The 12,020-nt window shown below is 45.1% G+C and overlaps 1 protein-coding gene across 50 annotated transcripts in view; it reads right to left on the reverse strand.

The window, feature by feature from the left end:
• HHAT (hedgehog acyltransferase) overlaps nucleotides 1–12,020 on the reverse strand; it is a 322,109-nt gene that overhangs the window by 64,504 nt on the left and 245,585 nt on the right. The gene's annotated exons all lie outside the window — the stretch shown is intronic.

The raw sequence follows: 12,020 nt of genomic DNA on the forward strand, positions 1-12,020 counted from the left end.
CCTAACTTTAAAAGAGTGACTAAATAAACGATGATATATCCATATCACATCCAATTATGCAGATCTACATACATTATTATCAATACACCTTAAAAACACACCATGAAGAGGGGAAACGGTGCAAATTTTAGAATATATACATTTCTAACCCCCTCCCCACACACACACACAGTAGGAATGGTGGGCAAGGCTATCCTTCAATCTGATAACAGCATCGTTCATGGGAGCAAAGTGAGCAAGGTGCCTTTATTTGGGTGATAGGTGTCTTAGAGGACCTCAGTCTCATCTGCATACTTTTCGAAAGCACATACGTGGTCATGAATGATTTCATACATTTAAAAGAACGAGAAAAGGAAAACTAGGAATCTTTCTCCTAAATGATCTTGGGCCCTGGCTACCTCATCTGAGTATAAACAGTCAAGGCCCAAGAGTAGGAAGATGGAACCCAGATGACCATCATGCCAAGTCATGCCCACGGCACCGGCGGCCTCCCTCTAGGCGATACTGAGATCCCTTGGGACTGTTAAATAAGACTACATGCTGTTCACACACAGAAACAACAGCTTAGGGCAAGGCTTGCTTTTAAAGCAAGCTTGATATTTACAAATCTAAAACTGACAAACAGGTAAGGCATTCCAAAATGAGTCACCAAACTGCAGCACAGAAAACTCTTCTAGCGACATCCAGTTAAACAGAGTAGGTGAGACATCTTCTGCTCCTTTCACAAAGCCCATTAACATAAAAGTAAACATTTGGAAAGGTATAAATCCACAGACAAGGAATGGAAGAGAAGTGAACAGCAGAGGAACAAAGTCAAACCATTTGCATAAGACAGAAAGCAGATGGAGGAATTAGCAGAGCCAAGATGCCTGAAGACTAGATGCCAAAGAGAAGGAAGTCATCCCCACACCAGGTGCTGGGAAGGCCTGGGCATGAGACACCATATACCACAGATGGCAACAGTAAACCTTGGAGGGAAAAAGCAAAGAGATTGGTTAAAAAACCCTGGGTAGGAGTTGCCATTGTGGTGCAGCAGGTAAAGGATTTGGCATTGCTGCAGCTGTGATGTAGGTCACAGCTGTGGCTCAGATTTGATCCCTGGTCCAGGAACTTCCATATGCTGTGGGTACGGCCATAAATAAAAAATCTTTCTCCTCTCCCCCACCCACGATGAAGTTTGTTTTTGTTTTTTTCCATAAAGAAATTGCATCAGAGAGATTCTAAACTCAGGGACAACAGGTACCATGACGGTGTCTGTGTTGAATACCAAAAATCATTTCATTAAGCTTCCAGAGAGAAAAACAGAGTTCAGACAAGGAATCAAGAATGAAATGGCATTTCTCAGAAGTAAAACTAAAAACTAGAAGACAAATTATATCTTCAAATTGTTTAGCAGAAATTACTTTTCAACCTAAAGTTCAGTGTTCAGATAATCAGTTAACTGTGAGGGTGCCATAAAGACAGCTTTGGAAATACTTGGTCTCGAAAAAAGAAAAAGTATCGCCCATGGTCCTTTTCTAAGGAAGCTGCTAAAGGATGTGCTCCAGCACATCAAGGGAGGGGGGAAAACAAGGAGGAGATGTGGGGCCGGGGAAACAGGGATTCCGGGGAGGAGGGAGGAGGGAGGAGGAGGGACGTATCAGGACCACAGGTGTACAGCAGATCTAAAGAGAAATGATCCAGAAGGGAAGGGATGCAGGGCTTCAGGAGAGATTCCCAGGTAAAGAGGAAAGCGGAGGGATTACCACACACATCTGGCCACGTGCAAAATAAAATACTGTGCTGAGGGGTTTTCCAATTTTATTAGAGGGTGAAAGAAGTGATGGCAGTAAACTCTTCATCAAACGAAACAGGCAAGGCAATTCTTAAGCTGAGTGAGGGAAACAGTTGCCTAAAAAAGGAAATGCAGCGACAGTACACTAACTGGTGTGGCAGGGAGCCACTCTTAACGCAGTGACGACAATGTCAACACTGAGTTCTGATTTAACCAAAAAGTAGAGACATAATTACATGAGGAGGAGAAATGGGGAGGAAGCTTAAGATGCTAAAACCTTATGAAGAAAGCAGTTAATGTTTATAACTCATAAATGAAGAAATAATAGGATATACTTTAGAAAGACAGAAGTAAATATCAGAGTCAACCAAGAGAGCTGAAAGCTGTTGCTGGTGGGGAGAAGAACTCAGGAGAGGGAGGGATGGCGACAGTTCTACTATTTATTTATCTAAATGAAGCCCTGCAGTAATATCTGACTTCCGAACCACGAGCATACAGTTTTGGAACTTTCCGGGTTTCAGTTTTACACACTGTAAAGCAAGGACAATGATATTACTGTACCTATTAAGCCACTATAAAGATTCCATGAGATAATGGGATCAAAAGGCTTGTGTAAACATTCCCATTTCTTGGACGAATTTTCAGAAGAGTTATTCCCTAGACAGTTGTAGGAACCACAGTTAAAACACACGTGGTCCGAGAACAGAGGACTGTTTTGTCAATGAATCTAACGCCAACTATACACAAGCAGCAAGGCGACGTGAGCGAGGAATCGAAGTGGCTGAGGTCCCCGAGGAAGACTCCCCTCCAGTCTGAAATCAAGGACTCCTGAACAGAGCTGTGTACCTGGATTTGATTCCTTTCTAGCCATGCTAACCCTCTGTTCTTAGAAAAATGACTTAAATTCCCGTCTCCAGGTTCCTCATCTGTAAAATGGGAGGGGAGAGCACTTGCCCTGAAGGGTTGCTGTGAGGTGCAAGTAAAATAATGACGTGATACGAAAGATCTTTGTGCAAGGGTCTGGTGCGGTTCCTTCTATGGCCCAGAAGGGCAGTGACGACCATCCCACATTTGTCTGCCCCCCTAGAATGACAATGCTAACCTTTGATGTGCAACATAAACCCAGCATCCAGGGTCACCTAAGCAAAGCCTCGTGAGCGTGAGTCCAACCTCTGCCCTTTTCGCTCAGTGACTTTCATTAGACAGCACTACTCCTTTCCTGGAGAAAGGGCGAACGATGCAAATTGAGCGAAAACCAGAAAAATATGCATCACAAATAACCCCACCACTAAAGAGTTCACCACCACTGATACTTTTCGTGTATAACCTTCCATATGCTTTCCTGAGTCGGTAGTTTTAAATAAAAATCCACTTTTATTGTACCTATTTACTTCTCATTTGTCCTCACAGTGAAATTACTGCAATGGCATCCCTTTCAATAGTTGCATAACTGGCTTGATAAATGCTTTGCGCTTTTGATATCACACTCCTTCCGTCACCTTTCAGGGCATACACAGTAGCCGTTCCAAAACACTTCCTCTGACCTATTGGGGGGGATTATAGAGTTGACACCAGAGGAGGAGGCAAGAGCCACGTTAAACTGCGTGTTTCAAAACATGTTGGTGAGATCACGAGCATGTTGATTCCAAAACCCAGCTCATCTCAGACAAGGCCAGCAGCTGCTCGAGATGCTTTTTTAAACAGCAGCATTTATTTCTAGGCCTTGGGAGGAATGTGAGATATCTTGGAAGTCCTGCACATTTCTGATGTCTCAGAGCTTTAAAAAATAAATATATACACACACATGCACATACACATATAGAAATGCACTATAGATCTGTATGTGCTATACACAGTCGCATTATACATAACACATATTAATAGATACAGACAGTAAATATGTATGACACTAAATCTGTGCATATTATTTTGGGAAGAAGGGGCGATTTCACCCTTCCATTGCTAATAGGAACACTAGAAACTCGAGCTCTGCCACCTCCAGTGGGTAATTCTGGATTTTCTGGGAGGAAAAGAGACCCAGATTTGGAAACACATCTCCTAAGCTTCAGCCTGCACATAAGAAGACTGTGTTTCCTCCTAAGTTCATCTGTAGAGGATTGGAAGCCACTAGACTGCGATCAGAGTAACCACTTGTCTGAACTATAGAAGCAGAAATCTGGGTTTTGTTCCTATGACCTGTCCTTTATTGCAAAATTCCTATATATCTTACTGCCCCCTTACCGCCTCAGAGCTGCGTCTCAGAGAAATCTGAAATGCTGCCTCCTGGGCTAGCGTTCTCATTTTGCCCCAGATAAAACTGAACTCTCTCTTTCCCACACACACAAACTTCATCTTACAAGCCACCCAGAAAGCCCATTTCCATCCTCGGCATGCCAGCTGTGGATCACAGCTTCGGCTCAGTGTTCTCTCCCCAGGTTGCAGCTCCCCAGGGTAAGGGTTTGCGCTGTGCACTTAGAGGGGAGAATGGACAGGCGGCAGTGATGGGACAAGAGGGCAGCCCCTGCCTTGCCCAAGCCCAAACTGGGAGGCACGGGAAAGGCAGCGGAAGCCCCAGAGACGGCCAGACCTGGGGAGTCTGAGGAGGCTGAGAACTGACTCTATCTCAAAGCCTCCTCTCGGTTGGACAGCAGCCACAGTAATGGAAAGTTTAAAAGTACCTTTGAAAATGCTTTTGCCTTTCTAAACACATTGGAACTCAAAGGTGGAATTATGTGCAGAATTCTACCTCCCAGACCAAGAGGGGTTAGGGCAGGGTCCCACAGAGAAGAAAATGTATACCCGGTGAATTATACAGTGTTTCCTGCATGGCTAATGGTGCTTCGGGGTGGGAGATACAGGAAGGCCGTGCCCACAGTCATCATCCACCAAGCAGCACGCTGTTCACGACAACGGGCACTGCTTTTTCCAGACCCAGAGGCCCGAGGGATGGGCAGCAAGCTGGTGCAACAGGCTAATTGGACATGTGGGATTAATATGTTAATTTTCCGCCCTCCCGGTTGGTTAAGTGGCTTGCAGTTCTTTAGTTCTACTCCTGGCATTCAAATCCCTCTACAGGGGCGACCACCTGGCCTCTCTAACCTTTCCTCCATTCTCCCCAGTGACAGGCCCTCGGCTGTCAAGTCGGCCTCTGCACCTGAACATGGCAAAGCCCAAACCTGACCTCAGGCTGTGTGTGCTGTTTCCCTGGTCTGGAGCCCGCCTTCACTCTACTGACCTATCCAAAGCCCACTCCTGATTCTGCAAGGTCCTCTCGAGCACCAGCTCTTTAAAGAAACCACTCCTAAAAGCTCCGCTCCCGCTGCCCAGCTCCCCTCATGAACATCAGCTGCTGTTGGGACTCATCCCGGGCTCTCTGCACCTAGTGCCTTCCACTGGTCCTCGACGGCTCTGTGTCCTCCCTCTCCAGCCAAATCCTAAACTCCCGGGACGAGCTTGATGACGCTCAGCTTTGTTCTTCCACTGCTGGCACTCCAGCATGGAAACATAACCATCCCTCAACCTCACCTTACTAGGCCCCCTATTGGCATCAACGCCAGTGACATGCCCTCCAAGAAATACCTCCTTTTTCTCCGTCTCTGTGAAATCACCCTCTAGATGTTCCTCCCGCATCTTGCCTCCTCCTTCTCCATCTAACGTCTAAATGCTGGTGTCCTCAGGTTCATTCCTGGGCCTTTTCTCCCTTTCTGTACTGTCTCTAGAAAGTCTCAGACATCCCCACGGCTCCAGAATAGCATCTACACTCTCCCAAACATCTGTCACTAGCTTGGACCTTTCATCTTCCTCTGGCCTGGGAAGAACAGGCCAATCCACATCTCACGAGGTTTCTGAAAACAAGTCCACTTAGCTCTTCATAGGGAAAAACTTTCATTCCACGGCTGTATTGCCTCTTTAACCCAAAGCAGCTGCTGCCGAGATGATCGTCCTGACAGGAGACCAGGAAAGATACCTTATTTACGGAGGCAATGGACTAACAAGAGACTCTACCATGACACACTGATAGACGAGTACACTACATGCAGTGAAGCACTGAAGGAAGATGCGAAGCAAAGGAATGAGGAGCTCTCATCAGAGCTCTCCAGGGCTCTGCAACATGTCTCCCACTTAGGGCGCTGACATTTTTTTCCCCCTAGATGAGCAAATTCAGAAACAAAGGACCGGCAGGTCCCAGGGTGGCTCAGCAGGTTAAGAACCCAACTAGTACCCATGAGGATGTGAGTTCCATCCCTGGCCTCGCTCAGTGGCTTAAGGATCTCGTGTTGCCATGAGCTGCGGCATAGGTGGCAGATGCAGCTTGCATCAGGTGTTGCTGTAAGCTGTGGTGTAGGCTGCAGATGTGGCTCGGATCCAGCGTTGCGGTGGCTGTGGTGCCCGTGGCTCCAGCTCCGATTCGACCCCTCGCCTGGGAACTTTCATAGGCCCCAGGTGCAGTCCCAAAAAGAAAAAAAGAAAAAAGAAAGAAATGGAGGACCAGACCGACTCCATCTGGATGGGCTCAGTCCAGGAAAGCTTCCAGGCTGAAGAAGAGGACTTGCCGATAGCTCGCCCTTGACCTCTGTTTGTCGAAATGAGTCCAAGCGGCAGACATAGAGACGTCCGCAGAGCTGGTGTCCAACGACTCTTCTCAGACCAGCTCGCTTCAGTCAGTCAGTGGGGGCTGTGATCACCAACCCCCGTTCGAAAGGCTCTCCAGTCAGACCAACTGCCAGGTACATCCTGCCGACTGGTGAGTTAGGACTCCCCAAACTCGGTAACCGTTGGGTGGAACATGTGGATGGTTTTACCATCAGTTACCCTTTCGAGTCAACTGATCTCTCAAACGCACGGGGCTTCTGTACTTACATCTTGACACTCAGACTGATCAATACAGCTGATACACTGAAGGGACACCGGCTCGGGCCGTGGTCTCTGGGTGCTTTCTGACACACCAGAGCTCCAGATCCCGCCAGGAACCATGAGACCGACCCTCTGCGATTTTCGCTGGAGGCGTGTTTTCTCGATTAAGTCTATAAACAGAAATTTTACTGCTTCAGAAAAAGGACATAAAGCAGCTCAGCAGGACACTCTTGGGGCAAAGAAGAGGAGACAGACGAGGGCTGGGGGAGGAGGACATATTTAAATTATTCACCAAACTGGTAATCAGGAGGGGGCAAGCGAGTGGTTTGAGACGTGGCTTCTCCTTTGTATCGGAACAATGAACAAGCAGCCTGGTGGAGTCGTCCTTCAAAGGAGAGCTCAAACCAAGAACTGGCAAGAAGTAGTGTCTCTACTGATGCTTCAAAATGTTTCCACTTATTAAAAGATTTCCCTGCTGAACACAAATTCCAGCTCCCCGGGAGAATACGTGTACAGAGAAAAAGCGTGTCGCTTTAGCAGTAACTCCTCTTCCTCCACGCTGCTTGGTGCTTTGTGAAAATGCCTTTTGTCAGCTTCCTACAGCTCCGGGCCTCAGTGAGTCACAGCCAATAATCCCCCTTCTCATAAAGCAGCAGGGTACTAGGAAGGCTAATTCCTCCCCACCCCTTTCTCTCCTACATATATATTTTGTGCACTGAGTATCGAAATAGAATTTTGCTACCCCTAGACCAAGGAGTACCCACCCTGCCACAAAATAGTCTCCCTGTATAACGTTCAACGAGCCTCAGCCTCAGTAAGTTCTTCCGGTGTTCAATTTATAGCCTTCATGCCACGACATAAGCTTATTTCTTATATCCCCCTTAATAAGGTCAGAAAATATCATTCATTCATTCATTCAACAGGTATTTACAGCAAGCTTATTTTGTGCCAGGCACATCGTGCTATGTGGCAAGGATACAGATCTCGGACTTCATGGGGCTTACAGGTCAGTGAGGGAGATGAGTTACTGCATAAAATACTTCTCTGTAACGTGATTAAGTACAACAGAAGAGACCGTGTACACAGTACCCCAAATGAGTTATTAATCGGGACCTGATTGATGCAGTGAAGGCACCCAAACAAACTATCATTCCAGCTGAAATCTGAAGGATTAAATAGAAGGGAAAGGAGAGAGAAGATTCTAGAAAGGGAAGAGGTTGCACTGGGGAGCGGGGCTGGAGGGGCCAGGTACAGACTGAATGAACAGAGGAAGGACAGGGTGTGAGGGAGGGGGCTAAGGGGATGGAGCGAGGTGGCAAGACCAAGATGGGCCATGGTCTCCTCGGTCACCATAAATATTGCGGACCTAGCCCTAAGAAAAATGGGATGCCACCAGGGATGTGAGGGACACCAGTGCGGTTTTTATTGAGAAGCATCACTGAGCACTCTGAGGAGATGAACTGAAGCAGGCAAAAGTGAAAGCAGGGAGACCAGTTTGAAGCTCTGTGGTAGACCGGGCAAGAAATGAGAAAGCCTGGATTTGTATGATTCCGCAGAAATGGAAAACATTTTCAAAAATGAAGATCTGCCTGGGAGGTAAAATGTACAGTACGTACAAGTAGAACTGGGACAGAGGAGGTACAAAGGGTAGCTTGTGGTTTTGGCCACGAGTGACTAGAAAGACGATGGTGCTTTTGCAGAAACAGAGAACGCGAGAGGGTCAGGAGCTCGCTGGAGTGACTGGGGGACGTGGGGGTCCAGGAGCTCAGTATTACGCATGCTACGTCTGAGACGTCTGTGGGATACTCTGCTGAGAGGTTCAGTAGCCAATAGGATATATGAGGCACCACATCACTAATAAACATCATTCTAAAGTTAATAAACTCCATTCTAAGTGACAGTAGGGTCAAACACTTCATATTCTTTTAAATTTTTTTTCTAGCAAAGCAGTGTGTTCCACAACTATACTGCTCAGCATGAAAGCCACAGGGGCTACTTAGCTTCAAATTCAAGTTAAATAAATTAAAAAAGTAGTTTCTCAGTGATGCTAGCCACATTTCAAGAGTGCTGTGTGGCTAGTGACTACTTGTGCCGGACAACACAATGGACATATGCAATACTGCAGAAAGTTCGAAGGGACAGCCCTGCCTGGCATGTCAGAGGGCTTCCTATTTACACCACTCAGCCCTGACTGGTCTTCCGATCAGTGTTTAACCGTCACTGTATCAACACCAAGAAATAGAATCCTACCATATTTTGTGCCCTAGACAAAGCTTTGAGGTTGATGATGAAGAGGATTTGGAAAAAGAAGGAATGATGGTCTGTGTTGTTCAGAAATCTTTCAATCCTTCATAATGAAAAGAAAAAAAACACCACAGATGAAGATTGAATGCCCGGGGCGGGGGGAGTAAATAAGAGGCATGGGGGTGAACTCACATTGTAAAAACACTGTCAGATCGGTTGGGGAGACTAAAATCAGCTGAAGTTAAGTGCCATTGAGGCATGAAGTCTTAATTTGGATTTTGACAAGAGTGAATTTATAGCCAATATTTTATGATAACTATAAGTGGAATATAATCTTAAAAAATTGTGAAACACTATGCTGTACACCTGTAACATTTAATATTGCACATCAACTATATGTCAATATAAAAAAAGAATGGGAAACGGACTCATGAAAAGGTTTCATGAAAACGAAGAAGGGGGGAGTTCCCGACGTGGTGCAGCAGAAACGAATCTGACTAGGAACCATGAGATTGTGGGTTTGACCCCTGGCCTTGCTCGGTGGGTTAAGGATCTGGCACTGCCGTGAGCTGTGGTGTAGGTTGCAGACATGGCTCAGATCTGGCGTTGCTGTGGCCCTAATAGGCTGGCAGCAACAGCTCCGATTAGACCCTTAGCCTGGGAATCTCCATATGCTGCAGGTGTAGCCCTAAAAGGACAAAAGACAAAAAAATAAATAAATAAAAATAAAAATAAGGAAGAAGGTAACCCACATGGGAAAACAGTTTTCTCAGAAGGCTGTGTACATTTGGAATGGCAGTCGTGTTCTTCTGAAGGAAAACGGAATCTGGGCTGAACTATATAAGAAGCAGAGTAACGGAGAAAAAGTCCCTGAGTGGACGAGTGGAAGAATGACTAAAGAATCAACGTGATCTGGAAGCACTAACTGTGCATTGACTGACTTAGGCTAAGCACTGCAGATATAAATAGTAATGGAGTCCTAGCCTTGCACTGAAGGGTCTCAGTCTAAACAGACAAAACCAACCATCAGACTGTCAGGATAAAAGAGGGGTGATAAAACTGGGTTTTGGAAAATACATTCTTGCTCAATAAATACATGAACTAAACACCATATTTGCAATATACGAGACATCTATCTCACCCCCCAAAAGGGCACGTTCAAAAATGACTATACCCCCAGGTGGCTGAATCGTGGATGGAAGCTCAAATAAGATGAACACCCGAGGGTCCTGGAAGGAGAGGGGGCAGAGCAGACATACAGGGGCTTCATTCCGCAAGCAGCAAGCCTTTTCACTGCCTTTCTTCTTTTTAACCCAAATGAACAAGCCACGGGCTACATTGCACAGTTTGAGTTACTCCTTTAATATTTTAGATTCCTTAGATTTCTTGGTTAATGGAAGCTCTGCTTAAGATTAAGTTCAAGGTTAACGTTAGACCCTTCATGAGGGAACACGGAGATGTGTCCTAGAGCTTCAGCCAGGGCTGAAAAGAATTTTCTGGCTTTCGTGGCTGATGACTGGGTTTCCAGCTTTGGGGAACACCACACAGATTTGAAGGTGAAGTTTGTAACCTTTATTAAGATATTGCCTTTTATGGTTTTTCCTTCTAAAACACAGCCAAGACTTTCGACCAAATTCCGCTTTCTATTAGAATTCACTGACACTTCTTTTCTGTTGATTGCTAGGTACGAGCCCATACTAAAATATCTATCTTTAAACATACAAGAATATTTTCAAATCCCTTCAGGAGTGTTATTTTTGCTACACACTTTGGATCAGTTTTTATTGAAACAACTGTCCACTTGTACCATGGCTATCTTTATGTATCTTTATGTATCTTTACATACAGGCTCAAACGTATCTTTTTTGATGCTGTAGGCTTTTTGACGTATACTTGTTTGCTGCACATACTGGTGGAACTTACCCACATTAATCATTTGCCCGTAAAGTTCTTATGTTTTATGGCCTGCCATGGACGCTGATGCCAGCGTATTTCTTTTTAGCTACATTTTTGAGGGCTATCAGAATATTGCTGCAAATTCAGAATGGAGGCGTTTCCACGAGATTCTAATACATAATATGCCGCATTTACATGATAAAACATTTGCGCATAGTTCAAAGTCACTTAAAATACGTGTGTAAAGAAAAATGCTTAATTTTCCAAATCATTTTCTTATGGAGTTGGAATATGTCTTAGACTCTCAGGTGATTGTTATGCTACTAAAACAGTACCTATCAAAACTGCAAAGATGAAAAATACCAGCACTACTCAGCACTGGCAAGGGCATTCTCGTGTACTGTTGGTGGCACTGTCAACTGGTGCCCTGCCTACAGGGCAGTAAAGAAAGGGTTAAGCAGCATGCATGGTAAACCTTAGAAGTGAGAAAAACCTATAACTTGGTGATTTTACATTCAGGAATTCACTCTGGTTAAGATATTCATCTCAATGCAATTGATAACTGCCCCCCAAATGGGATAATATAATTGTTAATAACAGGAAATTAATTAAATTATGGCATAGCCACATAATGGAATTCTACGTAGCCATTAAAAAAGGTTGTTAGAAATGGATCTGATGACATAAAAAGGTGGTCCTGATACAACCCTCTCTCTAGTATAATAGCATTTGTTTTCAATGTTGTGTGTGTGTGTGTAGAAAAAATTTAGAAGAACGTGTATTAACAATGGTTTCTCTTGAGGGACTTTTTTCTTTTACTCTTGCCTGAATGTTCTAATTCTTATATAATAAGCATGTATTACAATTATAGTTTTGTTTCCTTTCTTTTTGTGGCCACACCTGCAGCATATGGAAGTTCTCAGGCTGGAGTCGATTCAGAGCTGCAGCTGCCGGCCTACACCACAGCCACAGCAACACAGGATCCGAGCCACATCTGCGACCTACACCACAGCTTGCAGCCACGCCGGATCCTTAACCCACTGAGCGAGGCCAGGGATCGAACCCACATCCTCACAGAGACTACGTTGGGTCCTTAACCCCACTGAGCCACAATGGGAACTTCTAATTTTAGAGGTAAAATATTTATTTAAAAGAAAGAGCCACAGAAGCCTCTTTTTCAGCTGTCCAACCTCTGGGCACACATGCTTTGAAGAAATCTAGCAGGGATGGCCCATGATGGGATAAATGTGAT

Source organism: Sus scrofa, chromosome 9 (assembly GCF_054392235.1).
Source record: "Sus scrofa isolate SSC_HxYL_T2T_F1_AM1 chromosome 9, Sscrofa_HxYL_maternal_Yorkshire_Landrace_v2.0, whole genome shotgun sequence".
In the NCBI taxonomy this organism is placed as follows: domain Eukaryota; kingdom Metazoa; phylum Chordata; class Mammalia; order Artiodactyla; family Suidae; genus Sus; species Sus scrofa.